Raw genomic sequence first — 27,009 nt, forward strand, 5'->3', positions numbered from 1 at the left:
GCAAAGTTTTTCTGAAGTAAAACTATGCAGATCTGTAATATTTTTTCAGAAACAAAGATGCTGAAATCAACCTTCAGCAGATATTCAATAGAATAGTATGTGTGTAACAGTCATGCAAAGCTAAAATCTTATTTACAGTTTGAACAAGCTTCACATCTACATTCTTTATTTGATGACGTGTTTTAGAGAAAGGTAGGAAAGTCACCATTATGAAAGCATACGACTATTGTACCGTTGATATCAACTTCATAAAGGACGAAGCTGAGTATGTCTCTGAGGTTGAATACCTATTGCATGCAATAGTAGGCCTAAAAACTTTACTTTCAATGATATTATTACCAAAAAATATGTTAATTATGTATCTCAAATATATGGTTCAAATTTTATAAAAGTTTTTATGGCTATCTCGAGAAGGCGATAACAAAACATCAGAAGCAATACTGCTAGACAGAAGAGCTGCAAAAAGAACATCAAGTGAAATAATATTTGTTGATGATACTGTCTCACTCATCTATTTCAGGCAGAATTTCTCGCCAGTTCCCAAAATGAGAATGGTCTGTAAAAGCTTTTAAAATTAAGTTTTTTTGGAAACCAATAGCTATTTCTAACCAATTCCTACAGTGATTCAATTAATTCCTATTCTGTTCAGTATTTTGTATGGTGATCAAAGGCGACTTCTTTCACTTGTCCATGCTGTCACAGAATTTTAAACGACCTCTGTTTTGTATGGCGTCGAGAAAATGAAGGCTGTAGGTCTAATAATAATGCCAATAGGTTCAAAATATACGGCTATGTATTTCATTAGATGTGGAAAAGAACTTGTTCTTCGAAAATGGAGAACGCTTTCGTTTAAGTTTGTACGGATTTTAAAATAATCAGAAACTATTAAATGCCAAGATGTATCTTAAAGCTATATTAGATTTGACAAAACTTCTGCCAATGAAAAACGCGGTCCGCTAGCAAACTCTAAGGACATACCTCAAAGTTCAAACATGGCTAGGAAATGAACTATCGTCTTTTTTTTTTATAGTGAATACCTCACAAGAGTCCCAACTGCTCCCGTCTGGAGCCAGTGAGACTATGGCATCCCCAATTGGGAGATTTTGTGAGGCTGAAGGTAAGTGGGGAAGGGAAAGAGGAAGGTGGGGAAGTACCTGGCTATTGAGATCTAGTCACTAAAGACGGCTAAAGCCATTTTGGAGCAACGTAATGCTAATGAATGAGGATAGCAAAGAAGAGAATATAACTTAACACCTATAAAAATGAGCTTCGGGCGGAAAGTCATGTAGCTATCGGAAGGCAGACAAGAGTGTTCTGATATGTGTGTCCACTGTAATGTGATATCTTGCAGTAATAGGTCTAAAAAAACTTATGAACTATTTGAAAATGACTGTGATGCCCAGTGAATAACAATATTCTGTAGCAATAGTGGTATCATTTTTGTATTGTAATTCTTTACATACTATTTAGTAATAAAACATATTTTTATAAAGTTAATGAATTTATCGTTAGCAACAACGGCGGGCTAGGCCAGGCTGCTGCGCTTTGTCACCGTGCTGCACTGCGATTAAGAGTCGGATTTTGACAAGTTCTAATGATATAATTAAGCTATACTACAAATGGTTTTAAAGCTCATTAAATTTGGCAGTTAGTTTATGGGAAGCATTTTTGAATGTTCCCCCGAAAAACATATTTAACTACAAGTAACAATTTTACGAAAAAAAATTTTTTTGGCTCAATATCATTATTATTTGCCAAACCCTTCCAGATAAAAAAAAGTTTTAAGTAATCTTATTTTTAGACAGTTATATAAGAAATACATCCAAGAATTTGTTTTTCAAAAACGTATTTTAGTTAAGGAAATATTAAAGTTTTAGTAGAACTCTACAATTTCAATAGTTGAAGGGGCACAGGAGAGGACTCAAGCGTGGGAGGAGTAAGGAGTAAGAGAACTTGTGAATAATTTCTCTTATTTCAATAGAACTTGTGAATAATACATAATTTCATTTTCACTAATTGTTTCACTTACAAAAATTCAGTTTTCCCCTAATTTGTTCCAATTCAATGCATTCATTGATTGCAGGCTATTTCTAGTATTTCAACTTTCAGTATTTTTTATATGCTCAACTTGCTTGTCTTTAGTAGGTAACTAGAACAGACTTTTTTCTTGTTGTTTTATGTTAGAACAAAGAAGACATTGCTAATGAGGTATTCAAATATTCAAAAGAAATATTATTTCTAAGATTCTTTATTTAAATAAATTTTATGTTATTGATAATGTTATAAAGTCAAAGCGCTTTCAATAAGGTTTGATATAGGCTTTTCTTAAAAAAATATAGGCTTTCATGAATAATAAAGAAAAGTAAACGCTTAAATGTCTTCACAGCTTCTGAATATATATATTTTTCTTTGAAGACTGAACTAAAAAAATTACCGAGTAGGTGTTAATTTCAAAGTACGTGTTTCTTTGCTTTAACCGTATATAATTTGTTTTAATAACCTAACGACCTGGTTAAGAACATGTTTATTAGAATAAACAGGGTGGCTTTTGTAACATCCAAAAAGACCTGCAAAACAACGTTTTACTTAACAATCGAAAATGTTGTCCATAAAAAATAAATAAGCACAAAATTTAACATATTTTGTCCGGTCAGTGGCTAAATTGGAATCGCAATTCCACCCTGGCTCACGCGGCGTGAGTTAAATTCCTGGGCCCCCATAAGTCCAACATCACGATAAAGGCAATATTTTCCACTGAATTTTGGTTAGATAAGGGATAGATAAGGGATAGATAAGGGATAGATACGAGATAGATAAGGGATAGATAAAATATGGTTTAAGTGTAGACAAGTGATAGATAGATTAAGGATAGATAAGGGATAGATAAGAGATATATTAGAGATAGATAAGGGATTGATACGAGAAATAAAGGAGATAGATAAGAGAATTTTAAGGGATAGATAAGGGATAAATAAGATATAGACAAGAAATAGATAAGGTATACATAAGGGATAGATGAGAGATAGATAACTTATGGTTTAAGTGTAGACAAGAGATAGATAAGAGATAGATAAGGGATTTATAAGGGATAAATAAGATAAAGACAAGAGAAAGATAAGGTATACATAAGAGATAGATAAGAGATAGATAACTTATGGTTTAAGTGTAGACAAGAGATAGATAGATTAAGGATAGATAAGGAATAGATAAGAGATTGATAAAAAAAGCTACGAGTTAGATAAGAGATAGATAAAGGATAGATAAGGGATATATAAGATAAAGATAAGTAAAAGATAAGAGAAAGATAAAAGATAGATAAGGGATAGATAAGGGATAGATAAGGGATCGATAAAAGAAAGATACGAGAAAGATAAGGGAAAGATAAAGGATAGATAAGAGATATACAAGAGATAGATACGAGATAGATAGGAGATAGATAACTGATAGATAAAGAGAAGAAGAAATTATTGAGAAGTAATTCGTGACCCGGGAATGTTTGTCTTTAAAAGGTCAATAGGTATCCCATATAAATTATCAAAAAGATTATCCGATATGTTACAAACCAATTCATTTGAACTTTGTGATGATTAATAAAATATAGCTGCATAAAATATGGGAAAAAATAATTAAAAGATTATACTGTTAATTATGAATTTGAAATCTGAGATAGACAAATACGACGTTTAATAATAATGTCCCAAAAATAATGAAACATTTAGAATACTTATTGCGAATATGAAACAAAGATAGTTCTTGACGATGTACCTAATAAATGAAAATAAGATAATAAAAATTTATTGTCATGTAAAGGATTGCACGAGCACTGTGGGTTCACGGACATTCTTTTATGAAAGATTTTGAGTGGCTTTTTTAATCCATGCAACAGAACCAGCAGATAAATTTATCAGCAACATAAAACAATATGACGCCTCTGTGGTCCAGGGGTAAGACTCTTGACTAGGAAGCCGGAGGTCGCGGGTTCAAATCCATACAGTTTAAGTCAATTTTATTTGATTCATTTGTGTTAATTCTTAGTTTACGCATTTAAAATAAAAATATAGTATACTCTTATTTGCGGCCCGTTCCAGAGTGGAAGAGACTCTCAGTATCGCCCTGGTGTAAAAACAACATTCACAATTGAAACGTTGCTTAAAATGACTCTGGCTGTGTTTGGTGACCAGATCTGAATAGCAAGGTACTTCCTACCTTTCAACTTCGCCTTACAACATACCATAATTTGTGATGCCACGTTTTTACGGACTCCAGATGGTTCGGAGTAGTTAGGAGTCTTGTGCGGTTTAACATAAATATTATGAAGGTTTTTAAAATATTCAATCAAATCCCTTTAAACGTTAAGGATGCTATGAGTATTGCTGTTTTACATTTCTAGATTTCGTGACGTTCAAATTTTAGTTCATAGGTAAAATAATATTATAATTGTAGTTTTAAAATAGACTTACTTTTATAGCTAAATAAAATATACATAAAAAAATATATAAATGTATTTAAACGTTGCTTGATTTGAATTCTGCTATGTTTGGTAACCAGATCTAAATAGCCAAACACGTATCCACCTTCCTCTTTCCGCCTCCTTCCTTTCCTCACTTAATTTAACAACCCAAAATACCATACCAATGGGAATACCATAACTCCACTGCCTTCAGACAACTTGCAGCAGTGTGCGGCACAGAAAACTTTACCTAAGTTAGTTAATCTAAGGAAGGTTGACCTATTGAAAAATATATCAATGTCTATGCATGTTAAGTGTCGAAAAAGTTCTACCTCTTGTTGTTTTTGTTTAAGTTGTTTTAAAAATAACGTTAAGACGATTTTCCAGATAAAGATTTTAATATGTCGGGTTTATTGATGTTGGAAAGTTTAATGTCAAGTGCTTAAGCATTTTGATTTGGTATGATGATTGTTGATTTGTGTTGCTATTATAAATGCCGCATTATTGTCGATTATGCTGTAAAACGTATGAAATGTTTATAAACGGACAATCTTAATTTCAAAAAGTCTTTAAGTACCCAAAGGGGTAATATACCTAAGGTAAGTGCTTTGCATTCATTAAAAGGTTACGTATATACATAAAATAACGAAGAAAACTAGAAGGGCCTTCTTTATAAATTTGAATGAAAAAAAAAGTCACAGCTCACTTTTTTTGTTTTGTTTCTAGACCATTTAGCTCTCGCTCTGTCTCACTTACACTCGCCCGACATCGTATTTCTCCATCCCATTAAATTTCGTATTGATGGTGTATCACAATTTTGTGTCGTTATTTAAAGGCCCGATTGCCGAAGGCTAAATATTTGGAACACGAAACACGTTCACAAGTCATACCTTGTTTTGTGCGTACAAATATAAAGGACATTAATTATTAAGCTTTTGGTGGGATGTAATTTTTCATGGGAAAACATATTTGGTTACGTCATTTTCACCCGCGCATTTCATTTTCACATTCAAAGAAAACCGCTGTACATGGAGATACTATTGTTGTAATTTCCTTAACCCACCCGTCTTCCCTTTCAAAGCTGACAAGCATGGCAGTTTCTGCAGAAATATACATAGAGGTTCGCTGCCCGATTTTCGCTGCTCATTACTATAAAACGCATAAATCCTTTTATGTGAGCGATATACATATTGAATCATAATCCGCTATTCTCAAATAAAGGCTAGGTAAATCAACTGGATGAATAAGATAATTGTGCTCCAAAAGATGAGTCTATCCACTTTCCCTTGAGATTTATTTTCTCTTTAGCTTAGTGGTAATTCATACACAAACTCTTTTAATCAACGGTAATTCGATTACACATAATAACACAAGTAGACGTCATTATTTGTAGTGTAAAAATAACTCTGACAATATTAAAAAAAAAAACATCTCATACCACCACCATAATAAGCTGAAAAAGTTTCTTGTACAATTATACAATTATACTTATCAAATCTAAGGATTGGAATAATGTATATAACATAGCGAATTTGGGAATCTCGCAAGTGAAAACATGGCTAGACTCAAACATACTTACACTTAACAAATCAAAGACAAAATTCACAACATACAGTATAAATAGCACGGGATAGCCAAAAAACAACACAAACACCATAAAAATAAACGAATTTTTAAACACCAACATCTGCGATTGCCCTCCTCTAGAAAAAACAGAACAAATAAAGTATCTAGGAATCGTAATTGACCATAACCTTAGATGGATACCTCACATCAAACAAATCACAAATAAACTTCTCGAAACAATACATATTTTCCTAAACATAAGAAACATTTATAAAATAAAACAATTGAAAACAATATATTTTACACTTTGCCAATCAATAATAGAATATGGAATTATTGCTTGGGGAGGAGCAACAACCTCGGCTATCAATTACATAGAAACCGCACAGAAAACGATCTTAAAGATAATACTAAAAAAACATAGACTGACCGATACAGACCAAATATTCAACAGCTGTGACGTACTAGATATACGCCAATTATACGTTAAAACACTACTTAACTACATTTTTGACAAAAATAAATAAATTTCAACATACACAAAATAACACTAACAGACCAGTTGGACAAGCGTACAAAGAAAACATAAAAACTCCGACAGTAAATTCAAGCTTTGGACAAAAACACTACCAATACCATGCTATAAAAGCTTTCAACAGTGTAAAACTTGAAATTAAAATTGAGGAAAATAAAAATTAATTCACACACAATATTACAAAATGGATTAAAGAACAAAAAAGACAATATTACCAAAATGTCATAGCATAAAATAAAAATAAAACCTACACGTAACACACAAAACCAATATAAACACACATCAATCATAAACACACAAGATTATTTTCATTGAATTATTTTTTAATTTTACATGTATTATTATGTATTTCGTATTTTTAATTTTAAATGTATTATTTTCTTTTTAAATGTATTATTTTCTTTTTAAATGTATTATTTTCTTTTTAAATGTATTATTTTCTTTTTAAATGTATTATTTTCTTTTTAAATGTATTATTTTCTCTTTAAATAATATGTAGATTATATTTTCATATTATAAAATGAAGGCCTCAGCACGGGCAAGCCACCCAGTGAGGCATACAATACTGGAAAACATAAATTGTAAAAAATAATTTACCAAATAAAAAAAAATAAAAAAATAAAATAAAATAAAATTGTGGAGGTTTTACCTAGCCGAGGACTGAACTCAATATGCGATAAAGATAAAGATGAAAAAAAATAATCAGTATTCTATAAGCCCTTCTTCTTCTGATATAATCTATGATACCGTGATATCTTTTCACAGCCCCCGATAACTCACCTCTGAACCGGGGATGCTTTGGTTTTAAAAGCGGCTTGTTAAACGAAGCAGATCATTTTAAATGACCTCTCGCCGCAAAAATATGGAAGGGCTTAACACCCCCGGCTGGAGGGTAGCCTAATAGGCAGTTGCCACTTATTTTGAAAGGTCTAGGTAGCAAAACCGTGCAACTTGATTATTCGATAACTTACTCTGGAGCTGTTTCAGGAAAATCAGGGGTTACCGAAAATGAATCTCGATTCTAATTTGATTTTTAACCAATTATTTTTGGAAGCTATAGTGTCAAAAGCTTACAACAATTATAAAGTAATGTGAATATCATTGGAATACAATAACTTTTTTTGCATGCCACTTCATTGAGAATATAAACTTATAAATTATGTAGGTATTACCAACCTGTCTTTTTTTCTTTTCTTTATCACTTTTCTCTCTTTCTTATATTATATACATTTAAATGCAACTTTCTATGTACCGTGTATTAAACTCATTGATTTTAGAATTTATTTTTAGAGCTTCTAAATTATTCAAACGTATACCCATATATTCCATTTCTATGAAGCACGTCAGTACCCGAAGATTTCTGAAAACAGTGATTTTTATCAATTAAATAATGTTGTAAAAGTATAATGTTAATATATATACCAACAAATGAAAGTGTTGAGTGTTGTTGTTGTTGTGGTGAAGTGAAGTCTCTATTTGTTCGTGTGCGCCGCATTTACAGGACTTCTAATTTTCCTACCCACATCGGTCATCCTCTAACGTGAAAAATAAATGTGGCTTGACCATACTCTGACTACTGGAAAACACCTGCACGATCATCGCCTGGTTATCCTCATAATGTTGACTGAACATGGATGCCAAATTATCGATGGTTATTAGAGAGTGATTTGATAATTCTTTGATTGCTATTTGTCCTTTGCTCGCTTAATATATTTGGAATAGCCAGCCTTTTAGTCTGAAGTCAGAAACTTGAAATCAATTAACAACACACTTTTTTAGAAAAGACTACCTTATACACAAGGTTTAAAGAGCTTTTCGCGGGTATAATAATAGTTTCCTTAAAGTGACTTAATGTGTCAGTATTAAAATATTACTAAAAATTATCATTTTCTAAGAATTTTACAAGCGAAAAAAACTTATTTCTGCTATCGCGATTTGAAGGCAGGAATCTTCTACTTTAACAACATTTCTACATTTCCATACTACCGTGGCAACCAAAAGATCAGTATTGCATATATATGAGTACAATATTTAGGTAAAATCCATTAAAGGTTATTTTTTTACATTAAAGAACAATATAACCACATAAAAGTGTGTCTTTGTGAATCTGCTAGGGAGGTTTGTGGAATAAGTACGCAAGGTAGGAAGAAAGGTGATGCATGGTAAGGTGATGAGATTAAAGCACTGGTCTCAGAGAAGAAGAAAGCATGGTTATGTCTGATTGCGGCTGGCAGTGCTTCCAGCGAAGAGAAGTATCGAGCAAAAGAAGTATATAAGGAATGTAAGAAAAAGTAAGAGTTGGAGTGAAAGAACGAAAGAAACGCCTGGAAGAGGAAGAAGGAATGAAAATGACAAACCATTTCCAAGAAAACATTAAGTTGTTTTGGAAAGAAGTTAAAAGGTCCCGGAGTGGCCCAGAAAACGGAAGCATGAAAGTGATAAAATCAAAAGATGGAAAAATGTTGACGAATGAGGAAAAAAAGAGCGAAGTAAGAGACAATGATTCCAGCGGCGAATCAGATATGAATGACGATGGAGTGATTGTTGCCGAAATTAGCATGGATGAGATAGAAAGTTCGATTAAATGTATGAAGAATGGTAAGGCTGTCGGATTTGACAATATTGCTGTTGAATATTTTAAAGGAGATAGCCGTATAATTCTCACATGGTTGTACAATCTTTTTAACCAATGTTTAAAGGAAGGTTGTACGCCTTAAGATTAGAGAAGGGCTGTGATCATGCCATTATACAAAGGTAAAGGGTCACGTATGGAATGTGGGAATCATAGAGCTAGTAGCCTGCTAAGTTCAGTTGGCAAGCTGTATGGTAGAATTTTGATTGAAAGAGTAAGAAAGGAAACAAAAGATAAAATATGGGATGTGCAAGGTGCTTTTATGAGTGGGGTGCATGGACCAGATCTTCTCATTGCGTATGCTCACTGAGAAGTTTCTGGCAAAAAACCAGAAACTTTTCTGTGCCTTTGCAGATCTACGCATAAGATATCTACGATCTAAGCATACGACCGAGTCGACAAGAAAAAGCTATGGAAGGTGTTGTCCAAGTATGGAGTGAATACAAATCTGACTCAGGCAATTGCGTCTCTGCATGAGGGAAGCGTTGCATGTGTTAGGGTAAACGGTGGTTTTACGGGGTGGTTTGATATCACAAAAGGTGTTAAACAAGGCTGCGTAATGTCACCGTGGTTATTTAATCTATACATGGATAATTTTATGCAAGAATTGAAAGAGGTGGGATTGGGCGCGAATTTGAATAATTTGAAAGTATGTTGCTTGTTGTATGCTGATGATGCGGTGCTGATTGCTAATAGTATAGAAGATCTACAGTCTCTCGTGTCTAGGATGAACGAAGTATGCATGAAGCATGAGTTAATGATGAATGTAAGTAAGTCTAAAGTAATGGTGTTTGAAAGAGAGAGTACGAAAACAGTGTGCAATATAATTGTGAATGAGGAATACTTGGAGCAGGTGGATGAGTTTGTGTATTTAGGAAGTATGTTTACGAGAGATGGGAAGGCTGACAGAGATATTGAAAGAAGGGTAAATGCAGGTAATTCCGTTAATGGAGGACTGAACGCCGTTGGCGCTAACAAAAAAATGTCCAAAGAAGCAAAGTTAGCAGTCCACAACGGAGTGCTGATACCTACCTTGATGTATGGAAGTGAGGTATGGAACCGGCAAAGAAAGGATGAAAGCAGATTGAATGCTGTTGAAATGAGATCCCTGAGGCGTATGTGTGGTAAAACTATGTTTGATCGTGTGAGGAATGTGGAGATCTGCAAAGAGTGCAAGGCTGATGTAAGCGTAATGAGTAAGATTAAGAAAGGGACGCTTAGATGGTTTGGGCATGTAGAGCGAATGAGCGAAGATAGGAGTGTAAGGAGGATATATGATGCAAATGCGAATGGTAGCAGAAGTCGGGGACGCCCGAGGAAGACATGGCACGATCAAGTGAATCAGATACTCGAGTCAGGTCATGTCAAGAGTCAGAATAATATAAGAGTATGTATGAGACGATGTATGAATGTGAATGAGGCAAGGAGTGTGTGCCAAGACTGAGTTGTTTGGCGGTCCATCCTCTCTGCCTACCCCTGCGAGGAAACGGCGTGATGGTTAGTTAGTTGGTTAGTTAGTTAAGAACAATATTATATTATCATTTTCAAATACTCGTCAATCAATTTTTAATTATGAAAATAAAACAGTAACCTTGTTTATAATCACGAAACATTATTTATTTTATTTTATTTGACCATCCGGTTTCGCTCAGCATAACTAACTTCAGGGTACCAAATTAAACTAATAAAAAAATATGATGTGCGTGTTTATACACGGAGGAAAATAAGCACGGCTTTTTATTAAGATATTGTTAAAAATGTGATTGCATGATCATTTCACAATAATATTTTAGTCATTCAGAATATATCTGAACAAGTGTTTACGAAGGTGCCCTTATCCGAATAAATATAATGGACGAGATGCGAAACTAGTATTATTTTGAAGAACACGAGTTCCGACTTAATCATAACATAAAAACGTAAATACCCTTAGAACTCTTTACTGCTCCTTGGTTCGCCCCTTGTGTTTGTGTTATTTGGTCTCCTTATAAGCTGTCCACATTCGACGCATTGAATCTGTTCAACATCAGTTCTTAAGAGGGATTGCTAGGAGGCTAGGTTTAGAAAAAGGCAAATACTCATATGATGAAATTGAACGAACTCTAAACCTCTTTCCTTTGGAAGTCCGTCGGGAAAGAAATGACCTCATTTGCTTCTTCAAAATTATAAATGGTATTATTGATTCACCTACTCTATTGCAACTCATTCCCTTCAATATCCCCTCGCAAAGACTCATAAATAATGAACTGCTCTTCCTCAACCATCATTCGACCAATTATGGATATTATTCACCATTGTCCAGAATGTGTAGACTGGTCAACTCAAGTCAAAACCTTAACTTTTTTGGGATAAGTCTAAATGATTTTTGCCAGTCGCTAAACAAGTGACGGAATATTAAGTGTCCTGTGGTCCTGACCCACGGCGTATTCTTGACTTATATTTCATTTTAGTTTTATCCGTGAGACAGCATAAACTTTAAATAAAGTAGTAACAGAGAAAAAGAAACATATAATGCCGTGTACATATTGGAATAAATATTTCATCTAACTACTCGAGCGATTGGTGTAATGTGTAAAAACTTACCTTATTATTTAATTGAAACCATTCCTCAAAATATTAATATTGAAACATACCCCTTACTGCCGTTTAAAGCCAATGAATATTAGTACATTATGACTTTTTTGTCTATGAGTTTTTGAAAAACTTGGCATACTCTTAAAACTTGAACAGGTGATACGTGGGTTACGGGGAAATTCCAAAGGACCAGTGTTTTGATATAAGGTATGATCTTTATCACTGAGATGATTTGCGAATTCGGAAAAACCATAATTGTTTAAACATCTTAGATGCCCCTCTTTCTACCAAAACACAATTTTTATTTATTATCTTTACCATTTTCTATGAATTTAATATATATGAATATCTCAGAAAGAATAAGCCAATAGGTTTTCCGTTGAAACCATTTACTCTGAAATTACTTTGCATTCGAAGTAATAAATGTTTGTACTAGGAAAGGATAATGCCTTCAGGCTGCGTTTATTATACAGATATATAAAGCTAAGCCTTTGCAAACACTTTTACAGCTGCAGACAGTGTTGTCAATATTGATTCGGGCAGTGGGGAAATATATTTACAACTGAATATTATTCCTCAGAATGATAATATTATTTACAGAGGAAGAAATATTTTTTTATTTTTTTATTTTATTTAATACATGTTACATTATTATGAAATTTACATAAAGTAGATATAATGAATCACCATACTAGGCGGCTGCCTGTTTCATGGTGACCAATTGAGTGTAATTAATTTGTATGAAATATGAAATCTAGTGTAGACATATGAAATTAGTAACTATAGATGAAGCTAAAATTTTGGAAAAATTGTAATAAAAAGTAGAAGATAGAAATTAGAAAGGAGAAAGAAGTAAATTAGCATTAGATTGTAAAAATGTACATAATTATATATAAAATTTTTAATATGTGTGCATGCAAGCACACATGTGTATATAGCAGCAGACATACCTATATACATATAACAGCACATGTATACATACACCCATATGACGCATCCTCACGCATATAAACAATATATACACCTCTATCTGAGTACTTGGAATAGGCTACTAACACTATAATAATCACACATCAAAAATACATTACCATACCTGCTATGGCAATTTTAAGCAAGATTAAAAATTGATAATTGATGTTTATATTTCTAAACGTAAACATATGATTATATCGAAATGTATCATTCAGCAATATTAAAAAAATTACAAATTTTTTTAATTTATTTTTATGCGAACTGCACAGTAGTCACAACCGTCTGGAGCTAGTGAGACTATGGCATCCCCAATTTGAGTATGTTGAAAGTAGTAGATAGGGGAAGGAGATAGGGTACAGTAAGTTGGAGAGTACCTGGCTATTCAGATCGGGTAACCAAAAACGGTTAAAGCCATTTCATGCAAAGTTTCAATTCTGAATAGTGGTCTTACACGGCGGCTATACTGAGAGAATCTCTGGAACGTGTGGCAAATATACTATTTTTACTGAGTTATTTGTGAAATAACACAAATTAATCAAATAAAATTTACTTGTCACGCCGGGATTGGATCGACCACGGAGGACGTCATAAATTCTGCCAATTCAAAGTAAACATGTCAAGTGAAAAAATTATTCAGGTGATAGATATTTTATTCTGCTTAGATTGAAACTAAGATGAATCGTCCTAGTACTGGCCGATATGAAATGTGACGGAATATGAATAAGTTTGTGGCTATTTGGTTGATAAAATATTATCCGATTTCTATAGCTTCAAGGGCAGCTTATATAATTCCATAAAAAGCAATTTCAAACACAAATGACACTCCAAAGTAACGTATCAGTTTTTTTTTTCAAATTCGTATTTCGCAAATTTGACTAAAGAGAAAAAGTTATTTTCATAGCAGGCTTTCTTTTATACTAATTCTCGACATAAATAAAATGAAATAGAGGCTTAATACACCAAAGTACCGTAAAATAACGTTATGAACTTTATGAAAGTATGCTAATAACGTGTAATACGGTTCCTCGTGACTTACGATGCATCATCTAGGCACGAGCCAACCAGAAGGGCCTTCAGAATTCGCACGGAGGTTATATTCTTATAATAAGCGATATGAATAAGGGTTGATTTATAGGGTAGTTTTTTACCAGACGCGGGTACAAGTGGGTCTCGGCTTTCCGGCCGTATAATGGAGAAATATTGGTTTGCAAATAAACGAGTTTATTATTGGATATGCTGCCAAAAAAGGGAATTACGACGTCAAGGTCTTATTCATAGAGGTAGGCCAAACTCATAACAAAGAATTCAAAGAGAAAGAGAAAAGTTTCGGGAAAGAAAAAATATTGTTTTCCGTTCATTTAAAACTCGGGAATATTGGATTATTCAACATGTTTTCAAATTTGATTTTTCATCTCGTTTGAAACGCGAAATATTAGAAAATCGATAACGTAGAGTCTCTATTTGAAAATAAAGAAAAAATTTCAAGTAACAGGAATCAGTTGGAGTATTGTATTTTTAAGAAAACTTTTCCGGATTACAAGTTTCCAAAAATATTTTAATTTCTCCTACTTCCATCATAATAAGCTTAAGTTTTGCTGGCGTAATAATGAAGGTTTTAGCTTACGATTTAGAAAAAAGATTGAACACATGACGCATGGGAGGGAACCTGATACTTTTGTTTACTCGGCTACCAAATATGAAGATGTTGTGAAGCTGAGAGAAGATAAGGGGAAAGTTCGTAATTTTTTTTTGGCTAATACGTAATTATATCAATACGGTCAACGCTGGTGACATGAAATTTACATACATTTTTTGTCTAGAGTTTGTAATAACATTAAATTCTACATAGATCCATGAATTCAATGTTATTTAGATAGTAGCGGAATGTAACGTACGTTATGGTAGAAATCATAACGTAACAACGTAGAACCATTATATTTGTTTTAAAACTTCCTCCATAACTGGAATTACATTGAAGCACTGGTTTAAGGCATATTAAAACGGCAATGTGAGAACTACTTGTATATTTCAACAAGGGAAAAATTTCATATTAAATCCTAAAGTAATGTTTTATCTTTACGTTGGGGTTTTGTGAAAGTAATTTAATCTTTCTTTAGTCGCTCTATGTACCGAATTCAAAAATCTATGAAATAAGGCTTTTAATACAAGTATGTCAAATTGATTCCAAGTGGATATGTCCTTTAGAATCGGTGTCAGCGGGATCTGAATGGCAGGGTTTTCCCACCATTTGTCTATCCCTTCTATTTCAACTCTTCCTATTCCTTTAGCTAAAGGACGTTCCATAATATCGGGAGTGAGATTAATTGTCCTATTGAGTTCAATCAATAATTGGTACTCAAGGATAATAAGATAGGTCTTAAGCTTTTTTTAAATTTTGATCTTTCAGAGAAAGATAAGTGAGGATCGTGATAACTTCGAAACGCTAAATCATCTTTTGAGTCCTTTATTTACAGAAATGTGCTTTTGTTCAACTGCGGCATCCTAAATATAAGTTGGGAGTGAGAGAAGTGAGTGGAGCGAGGGAAGGTGATAATGAATTAGAAAGGTACCTTACTGATCACAAATGATCGAACCTTCCTTGAGGGGATGATTAGATCCTCATCCCTGCTCCAATACAGATGAATTTTGACCATCGTACGTTTTATTTTAAATTCAAAGAATATTGACGATTTTATTTTTGTGCCATAATATTATTCCAAATGAAAACTGGTAGCATTATTGTACCATATGATTTTTAAGGTGCAGATTTGATATTATTTCAACTGTCTTAAAACAATGGAAAACATTCTTAAGGCGATGCACTACGTCGTGTAATATTTTAAATGGAGCCGCTATCAATAACAGCCCTTACGTAGATGGCGATAAGGTTTAAATTCCCGCTTAACACCATCCGCCTGTTTTGATTTATGCATGAAAAAAACATGGCCAAAAAGTGCCTTTTATTTTATATTGTGGATGTTCAGGCATAAATATTTAATTTCATTTTATAAATAACTTAATTTTCCACATTATACAATAAAATCGTAACCGAAAATGGGTTTGTAAGTAGGAGATTTTGAACTTTAAAACAGTTTTCACAGGCCTTATACATTATTTTTTCCTGGGCTTATAAAAAAATTTATCTAAAAAATACTCGATAATTTCAAAGGCCAAGATGTATTCTACTCGCTGTATTTAATTAAATCATCTGAAACATTTCTAGGCCACCAAATTTTCAAACCAAAAACACATGATTTTGCATTACTACGTAGTGCATCGCCTTAAATTGATTAAACACACAGACATATGAATATTAATAGACTAGAACTTAAGGGTGAGGGGTAAAATCAACTGTTGAAGAACGAAGAGGGTAAAGCTGACTGTGATTCGTCAATAAATCAATCTGATAGTATATAGGCATCTCGCCTTATAATATCACCATTTAGTTCTTAAAAGTAAAATCTGCTTTTGAATGAATAGATATTTTTACATGGGAGCGCAAATTACTTGCTACGTTATGAACAAATTTGCGAAGTCCAAATTCGGCAAAAAAAATTTCTTCTATTTTCAGAGTCGAATATTTTGTTTACGTATTTAGTTAAGACACTTTTATAAATGTTCATAATTTACTTCCCAGTAACAACGATGCGCACACTTGAGAATCGCTACATTCGACCAATGTTGGAGGGTTGTCACAACCGCTATGTACCTATTAATTATAAAATATTGAAATCTTTAAGAAAATATTTACCATTTCACTTTTAAGAAGATAATAGAAAAGTAAAACAACTAAAAATACAAATGAAATACACACAGCTTTTACCAGCAATTCCTAAGAGTATTTGGAGTAAAAATTTGGACATCATTTTGCCTTCCAATGACACTTTTTCAATTAAAAACAAAAAACATGATTTTCTATCACACATCGCCACTTGGTATAACCTAGCGCATTACGTGATATGCAGTATATGCACTCCTTCTCGTTCCAGCAGTACCGTACATACGAAACAAGCGCGTACCTAATACGTGGTCCGTTGCGATGTGTGATAGTATGAAAGATAATATGTGATCGGTGGCGACGTGCGATAGAAAAATATAATATTTTTAATTTTAATAGATAAAAAAATATCATCGAACAGCAAAATGACACATACATTTTTCATTCCAAACATGCTCACTGTATCTACATTTTACTTCCAAACATACCAATTTTTCACAATTGATAACCAACCATTTATCCTATATTAAGTGTTGTTTATGAGTTGTGTAAAGTTCAAAACTCGTTTAGTAATAACGCCATTAAAGTGGAATAAATTTAAAAATTATTGGTTTATTATGCTTTATTAATACGACGGAGTTCCAAATGATACTATATGTATTTTATCAAAGCGCAAAAGGCGAAGGCACATCCCTGATTCTTGTGCACGGCTTTGTGTTTCGCGTCCATCGCGTGATAGTATATGTTTTTAAAACTGATCCATATTATACGATGTTAATAAGCTTTAAACAAAGTAAAATAGTGCTAAGCTATGGAATGTAATACGACAATTGGGTTTATTCTCTTTTTCACTTCTATTTTTACAAGTTTTCATAGCGCAAGCCACATTTTGCCGTGTTATTTCGTAAAATGAACTCAACCATAGCTTGACGCTAGTTCGCACAAGAATGATGACGTCAAATTCTCAAGATTCAAGGGAGGCTATACGCGAGCCCAGCCGGCTCCAATGGAACTCGATGATGAGGAGTGGGGAATAATACGCTTTTAATCACTTAGGGCAGGTCTACTAATATTTATATTATGTCTATGATTAAACATTACTTATTCATTACAGTGGAAATCATATCAGAATTTTATTCCAATACCGCGTAAATCTTGCAAATTCTGGGTAGGTATAGAACAAAACGCACTTAGATTTCCCAAGTTCAATGACGAAACCGATCTATTAAAATACATAGCACCTTTTCACCGCGTTCAAGTGTGAAATAGACCATCTGCATCGCATGTTAGTCAAAATCTTTTAATCAATTATTGTGAGATAGGTGCCGAGTATTTAAAAAAATATATTTATTTACTAGATGTACCCGCCACGCATTGCTGTGCCTAAGTATATCAATAAGTATTGTATATTATATCACGCATTGCTGTGCCTCAGTAAAGTATGTCAGATAAACAATAGTGCGCATTACTTAGAAAAAAAAATCTTTTCTTGTTTTCTCCGAAATCTTTTAAGTATAAATATGTTTCAGCTCTCAAAGTAAATGTTTCAAAAACATGATCTATTTGTATTATTATTTCATCCTATTTTATTTCCTTTATTTATTAATGACATCATAAATTGTTTCAACGACGTAGAATTTCTGCATTGTGCTAATGACATCAAATTATACAAAGAAATATCCAATATTATTGACTACCTAATCTAACAGTCAAACATCGACAAATTGGTGTTTTGCTAAGAACTTATTTCTCAACGTCGATAAATTTAGCACTCTGAACATTTTGTCGAATGCATTTCCACAATCAAGATCCCGTTATCATTTAAGTAAGCTCTAGACAAAAAAATCTTGGGACAAGTAGACGAAATTAGGGATCTTGGAGTGATGTTTGTCACTCAATAAAATTTTGTAAATCACACATAAAAAAAAACTAATATAGGCATGAAGACACTGAGATTTATGATCAGAATTCATGGAATGTTTTAAAAAATATTTGTCGCTAGTGCGCAGCTTGTTAGAATACAATTCAATAGTGTGGTTTCCATACTATGGAAATAATATAAAAAATGTTTAACATATGCAGCACCATTTTTTACAATTTATTAACTTTAAACCACATTTTACTATTCGGCACATCAACCATACATTCTTACTACGCTTAAAATAAAATCTCTGGAATTTTTTTTTTTTAATTACACAAAATTATGCAATCCAAACTAAACTGTTTTGAACCCCTGTACCCTATTTACTTTAAAGTATCAAATGGAGCAACCAATCAAAATACATTATTCTGCAAGAACAATTCCGGGTCTAACTACCACATACACTCACCTATTTATCTTCTTCATAAAATTTGTAAGTTTACAAGCATTTGTCATACCTGAATGATGTTTTTATTTTTTTAAATATTTTTTGTTTTCTTAACGCCATCAAACAGGAAGGTTTTTACGTAAATACAATGTTTAAGGTAAGCTGATCAGGAGTACGATAATGAGTGTAACTTTTATTGATAAACTAACTTTTAAGAGAAAAGGTTTTTAAGCGTATCACAAAGTATACCGTATTATTTTTAAGCGATAATTATTAGCCTGAAACACTATATAAATTGAAAAATCTTCGGAGAGAAAAAATATGCCGTGGTCAAGAATTGAATCCGGAGCCATGTAATGGTGGTTAATAATATTATTATTTAGGAGCATCACATACGCATTGTATGTGTATATACAAACACTCTTTACTTGTTTACTGATCATCATAGTATGCGCATCATATCGCAAACACGTTACAGCATCGGAAAGACTTATTAGATAACCAATGAATTAAAAACATAAATTTCATAGTGTAACCATGCTTTGTCCATTATTAGAAATAACACAAAAATATCTCGTACTAAGCACCGACCCTTTATCAAAGCTATCATAATTTTAAATTGAATATTCCCAACCTTTTTGTTTCCGTTACCGTTTTGCATAATTATTCGCAACGAACCCCGGTAAAAAAAGGCACGAAGTCTACCAGTTAATCACATTGTACCCCGAGGTGAGCGAAACTAACCGTGTATTACGTTTCGGCTTTAACGTGTTTAACTTTAAACGAAACTGAATACAGGCCACAAATCTCAATTGTTTAAACATCGCGCACATTCAAGGCGTGCCTTTTGTTCAAATAGCCCTAATCACAAAGGTCCTCAAACGTTTTATACCATCGGAAATTTATGAACCATTTTCAATCACATTCAAAACCCAAGTTTTTTTAGTGTGAAACCATACAAGAATCCCAACTACTCCCAACGGTCTCTAACCAGTGGTAAGGATTTTTTATCGACTTATATCTTTAATGGTGTTTCCAGTTATGTTTCATAACATATATATTATTTTATTTATTATTATTTATTAAAAATATTTTGTTTTTTTTATGTTATGGTGCATTATTTGTTCATTGGCTTAAAATAAGCAAAAATAAATAAAAATGCAAGTCTCACGAGAAACTAATTGCTTCACCCGAGTTATAATCATTATTTATTTTATTTTATTATTTGCAACCTCACAAGAGCACCCCTGTTAATATGTACAGTATAAAGGCAAGCGAGTTATATCACCACCTGATTGGGCAGCGTCATGAGGTGGGTTAAGGTAGGATCTGTAGAAAGAAATTTATTAATGCGGGTCTTGAAGAGGCCCGGATTATACAAAAGAGGAAAAATAGATGTCGGTTAAATAATAATATTATTGAATGTATAAAAAAACACTTTTGCAAATTAGATAATAAGGGTTTAACGATTGGTTAATAAATTCTGAAAATTCTAAATTACTGATCTTCGTTACATTATTACACACGTGTTCATGGGGATAGGTCTGTCCTGGTCTTGGTGGCGGATACAAACTACGAGATCGGTTGAGGGAGAGCTTCTTTTCAGCTGGACTCTCACGACCCATGGCTTTGCACTGCAGTGGGGAGAAACGGATTCATTCGTCCATCATTTCTGGACACACTGACCCCCCGATTCCTACCCACCCTTCATACCTTTAACCTACCCAGAACGTCCTCGCCTTTTTTTCCTTAAGAAGACCATCCGCACAACATCTCCAAAGATAACACAGGCATTGAGGAAAATTATTTTCCTGAAGGTCGTCCGTCGTAGCGTCCTAAATTTTGAGGACAGCTTTTCAGATGGGGAAAAAAGCTTACCGCGCCGGTGCCAGGCAAAAAACGTGATTTAATATTTGATTCGGCCCCGAAAAGCCTGCGTTAGGAAAATTTGCACGCGTAAACTTTTATGGAATAAACGCCGTGTAGGACAAAAAAAATATAATTTGGTTTTATACATGTATGTTGGTGGGTTTGTGGGGTTTTCGATGGTGAATTTTCAATAAAAAGAGTTCCGGGTGGGTATAACGATGCTTTTTTGCAAATGTTTTGGTGGGACTCAATGACAGAAGTGGGTCAGGGAATACAAATCAAGGTCTAGGGAAGAAACCACAGATAATAGAAAAAGAGAGATGTGGCATGGAAGCGTGCCGTCTATCGCAGAGCTTCAACAAAACTGCACGGACTATCAAAGCAGTTGGACCAATGAAGTTTATGTGTTTGGTGAGATAAATAGGTCCATAGATGTGATTTTCAGTAATTTGTCTGAACGCTGTTGGCAACAATAATTACGAAAAAAAAATTTTTGAATTTTAAAGAAAAGGTTCAAATCAATAATATGTTAACTAATTTTATTACCCAGTTAGTATATTCTGGGGTTATTTACTAGGTATAATGTAATTACTTAAAAATAGTAATTATATCTAGTGACAAAAAGTATTATCTAAAATACTGCACAAAAAATTAACAAGTGAAATTACATAGAAAATAGCAACAGAATGGGAAAAGAAATCGCAAAATATTATATCCTAAAATCGTCGGGTACATTAATCAGTTTTAAAAAAATAAATATTTGGTAAAGGTAAATCGTTGAATAGATTAGGGTCTTGTAATATAATAATAATATTTGCATGATTTTAGCGCCGTTTTTTTGCAAAATCTCAACCTCAAGGGCGCTGTACAAGTATATAATACATTTCTACAATGTTCTATGTTATTACTTTTTTTTTTTTTTTTTTTTTTTTCTTTATTCATGAAATATTAATGTGTACAGTTTTTACATGCTTTTCGACTACCACACTAGACACACGCCCGTATTATGGTAACTAACTATTTCTATGCTATTACTAACTATTTCTACAATGATTTATGTAATTCGTAATGGTGTTGTGCAGCTGGCGTTTTACATCTTCCTAGTTTCTATTATTTACTTGATTGTCTCTAAATGTTATGCTGTCGTTTATGAAAATTGACATTTTTAAATAGAATACCTTAAAGGAAGTTGAAAACTTTTTCTTTTTTTGAATCTGTGATCCTGGGTAACTTTTTCTTATCCCTTCGTATGGTGGGGGGGTCAGAGGGGGACATTTAAATATTTGGACATCTCAGGCGTCGCCATGTGAACCTCATCAATCCCGCCGGGAAACGAATGGAGCAGGCATCCGTCAACCACATGTTTGGTAGTCTGTACCGCACCACATTCACACATCGCCGACTCTTTAAGGCCCCATCTGTGCGTCATGTGGGCACAGCAGCTATGGGAGCACCTTTTAACCTATTGATGGCGGACCAGGTTTTGCGAGGCAATGAGAGTCCAGGCAGTCCCTGGGTAACTAAACAGTAGATACAGCTACAGCTAGCAGTTGGATTTCCCAGCGGAGTAATCCGATTTTTATTCTATTTTGCTATCTCCCTACTTACCGTCTCTATCTCCTCATTTCTTGCAGTCCTATAATAGTCCTCAAATTATATTTGAAACTTTGGTGTGTAAAAAAATCATTTAAATTATCAGGGGTATTTATTTATCCGGAATATTTTAAATGAAATAATGCACCGTTTAGTGTCATTTTATAACTGCACTTTCTTGCTGCATCGTGTAAATTTGCATCCATCTTATTATTTAATTTTAAACATAGAAAAATTTCCACAATCTCATGAGATTCATGAACTACATTTGATTTTTTCGTGGTCGCTGACCACTTTTTTGCCAATTAAATAGTTGTACTTCTTTTGCAGTGGTTTTATCACAAAGGGTTTATAAGCGAAAATCAATTACTCGATTATAAATTTTAGTTAAAAAACGTAATGAGATTTTTTTCAATTGATAAACAACCGTGTTTATATAAAAGATTTAATTGGCAGATATATACATTGTTTATCCAGTCAAAGGGGTCTGTGGCATAAACTTATACAAATAATATGGTTTTATTTATTTATTTATTGCATCTCACTATACATAAAACACCTTTTTTTACATAAAAATCAACCTCACTAGGACTAAGCCTGTATTGAGGCTAACAATTTACATATGAGTGAAGCAAATATAAGAGTATCACAAACAAAAAGTAATTCTACATAAAAACACAAAATATTTCAAAATTAAAGAAAAAATGAGTATTAGATGTGTTACCAGATGGGTAATTTGACAATATATTGTAACAATATTTGAACCATAACTAATCATTATTCAAAAGAAGAAGCAAAGTAGATAATAAAGACAGATAGGGTGACATTCAGTTTTTAGCAAATGGGACTTATATAAAATTTTATTATTTAAGAAAGGGCAAGGATGAAAAAATATTAAGACAATCGTCTGTCAATACATAAACCTTAATTAACTTTTAATCTAACTAAGGAATTGGTAGACTTAATATGATTTGGAAGAATATTAAACATAAGTGGTGCCTGATATAAATAATTTCTTTGACCAAAAGAAGTTTTAGTATGTACCGCCACAAAGTTCAATGTAGAGCTAATTCTAGTTGTACGCATTTTTTGTGTTCTTTCAGCAAATTTAATATTGGTAAATTGAATATTCCGTATTTTTCTTCATTTTAACGATGTCATGCAAAATACTTTTTTTTAAACTAGATAGTATAGTTTGGAGGATTGGTTATCATTGCCAGTTTAAATGGATTGATGGCTAAATGATTCTGCGGTTCTCCAAATCCGCAGAATCCGAGGTTGCGTGATTATTCTTAGTGTGAAATAACGAGAACTTGGATAAATCTAATTTAGTTAAACCTTATATTAAAAAAAATATATGTATATATATATATTATATTTATATTTTACACAAAACATCATATTATAACATTGAATCTAAGTAAGAATCGTGGCTCCCTTATCAGGCACAAGAGCTCCTCTTTTCTGATAAGGCATACATGACCAATTATGTACCTAAATATTATATTTTGCAAAATATGTATGTATTAATGTAACTATGATCTATATTAAAATAATAAAAAAAAATAAAAAGTTTTTTATTTTAAAAAAACTCACTTATAATATTTTTACGAACAAATAAATCGCTTACGCTAGAGGAGGTTTAGGGTCAACCCGACGGCAAGACTGCTGGAGACAGAATGATATTATTTACCGCGCGAGGTATCGCGCGCAGGTTTAAAATGATAACAGCCTCATAAGAATGTGGGTAAAAATAATATTGTTGTTATTTTCGGGAAATGCAAGCTCCCTATAATTTACCCAACAATACTTTTTAAATTTTTGGATTTGAAATATACTTTAATGTTTAAAAATTGCAATATACTGAACAAAAAAAAACTAAACACAAACTTTTTTAATGAAAACATCAAAAAATTTCAGATAACTAAAAACTCAAAGGACACAATTTTTTTATTTAATTATTTTGTAAGATAGCTGTCACTTCACTCTTTATTACGTTCATACAATTAAAAATTATTACATATTATATTAACAATTCCAAGAGAATAATCGAAAAATCATACATTTTGGATCCATTTTGTCATCAACGTAAGCGTTGATGTTTTTAAATTTTGTATTTACCCACACATGCATACGGCATTTATGTTTTTAAAGAATTAAACTTTCATGGGAGATTTATAAAATTTAGGCGGTAAAAGTCAATTAAAAACCTCGCTTTTACCCATAAGATGAAATAATATTATTCACATTATGACATTTTTATCGGTAATATTTCTAAATAAACAGTATGCAATATTTGTACAATGTGTACAAAAACACTGTTTAATTAATGTCAAGTGGTTTTTTAGTAAGGCTGTAATCTCTAAGAAAAAATTAATATTGATTAATATAATAATAAATTAATATAATATTCAGTCGAACTTGGTTATAATGATCACGGCAATAACGAGTTCACGGCTATAATCTTCATATAATTGTTGACTGTTATAACGAGGTTGAATCACTGATATAGCGAGCAAATATTTTTTTAAACACAATTTCTGAATACATTCATGGGAAACGTTGGTTTGAAAAAAATGTTGGGAATTATTTAAGACTTTCCTGATGAGTATGAAAAAACGGAACAAAAGATTTGTTAAGAAGAAAGTTAAGAAAATTTGTTCAAATTTCAACAAATGATTTTGTTTGTTATTTGATATCTCACAAGATTTTGAACCGCACATTAAAAAGCAGAACTTCTATTATAATGCGGCACAAGCCGAAAAAGTAAAAAGTCTGAGACAAAATATAAAAAGTGGTAGACTAGTTGATAAGCTGGTCACGTTGAAGTATTTCTACATCTTGTGATGTAAATATTTTGCCCAGAGTTCCACCGAAATAAAGATCAATTGAGCGTAGTTATGCAGAAAGAAGAAGAAACCACAAAAAACTCAGACTGAAATAAAGCATTTTTGTCTAAAGATTGAATAATCAAATTTACACAACACCTAGAATGTTTTGTTGAGACAATCCTTATCAATCAATCCTTGACAATCCAATCCTTAGAGATTGAATAATCAAATTTACACAACACCTAGAATGTTTTGTATAGACAATCCTTTTCAATCAATCCTTGACAATCCAATCCTTGGGGATTGAATAATCAAATCTATTCACCACCTGGAATGTTTTGTCTAAGAAATGAATAATTAAATTTACACAACACCTAAAATGTTTTGTTTAGACAATCCTTATCAATCAATCCTTGACAATACAATCCTTAGGGATTGAATAATCAAATTTATACAACACCTAGAATGTTTTGCATAGACAATCCGTATCAATCAATCCTTGACAATCCATTGAGCTTTAGACAAAAGAAAATAGCAAAGAAAAATGAACAAAATCAGAACTGTCATAAATAACAATCTTTTGAAGGCTAAATTAAAAGAATAATCATGGCAGTCAGTCCTGTCATCACAAGATGTTAATTCAGCTACTGAAAACTTCGTAAAATGTTTAAAAATGCACGTAGAAAGTTGCTCGTCGGTACAAAGTGTAAAACATAACATCAAATACTTAAAACCTTGGATAAATGATGGAATTATCAAATGCCTTAGAACCCGCGAGAAAAAGCACAACAAATGTGGAGGAGAGTTTAATAATATTCAACTGCTGGCTTATTATAAGAGATACAGAAACTGGTGTACAAAAATTATAAAATATACAAAGCAACCGTATTACAGAAGGAAACTAGACAAAGTCAACGGTAATAACAAGCAACCGTGGAAGATTATAAAGGAAGCCATAAATATTCAAAAGGAGCAAGTGTCCATAAAAAAATTAGTAATCAATAACAAAATTATCTCATTGGAGGAGGATCCACATATAATTACCAACCATGTTAATAACTTCTTCAGTGATATTGGTCCTACATACGCAAAAAACTTGTGCAGTGCTAATAAAACCAACGAAATTTATCTTGTTAACAATTTTAAACCTGGTACTTAAGTTACAGGAGATAGTTTTGAATTTAAAACTACTAGCATTTTTGAAGTTACTAAAGTTATAAATGAATTAAAAATGTTTTTTTCCTGTGGTATCGATGGCTTAAGTATAATGGTGTATAAACAGCATGTTTATGAGTTAGCTGGTCCTATAACTCATATTGTTAATCTTAGTTTTAAGAATGGCATATTTCCTTCGCATTGTAAAAATGCCAAGATTATACCTCTTTTCAAAGGTGGAGATCACAAAAATGTTAATAATTATAGACCAATATCTTTGCTCAATACTCTCTCAAAAATAATAGAAAGACTGGCTAAGTCAAGATTAGTATCATTTTTAGAAAAATACAAAATACTCTCCGACAGCCAATTTGGTTTCAGAGAGAACAGAAGTACGAGTGATGCTATATTAAAGGTATTGACCAAAGTTATAAACGCACTGGACTATGGCAACAAAGCTATAGCGGTATTTTTAAACTTATCAAAGGCCTTCGATACGGTTTCCCACGAGTTGCTTCTTAAGAAATTATTATCTTTAGGCATTAATAATACAGCTATGGGTTGGTTCAGATCTTACCTTAGTGATAGAACACAGCAAGTAGAAATAAATAAAATGTTTAGCGATAGTAAATCTATCTCATTTGGAGTACCACAAGGTAGTGTACTCGGGCCAATATTATTTCTTATTTATATAAACGATTTATGCCGTCTAAAAATTCTAGGTAACATTGTTAGTTTTGCAGATGACACTGCCTTAATATTTGAGGGTAAAAATTGAAGTGAAACTTTTGAAAAATGTGATACA

The sequence above is a fragment of the Hesperophylax consimilis genome, chromosome 21, assembly GCF_061612785.1.
Source record: "Hesperophylax consimilis isolate HC1 chromosome 21, BYU_Hcon_1.0, whole genome shotgun sequence".
Lineage (NCBI taxonomy): Eukaryota > Metazoa > Arthropoda > Insecta > Trichoptera > Limnephilidae > Hesperophylax > Hesperophylax consimilis.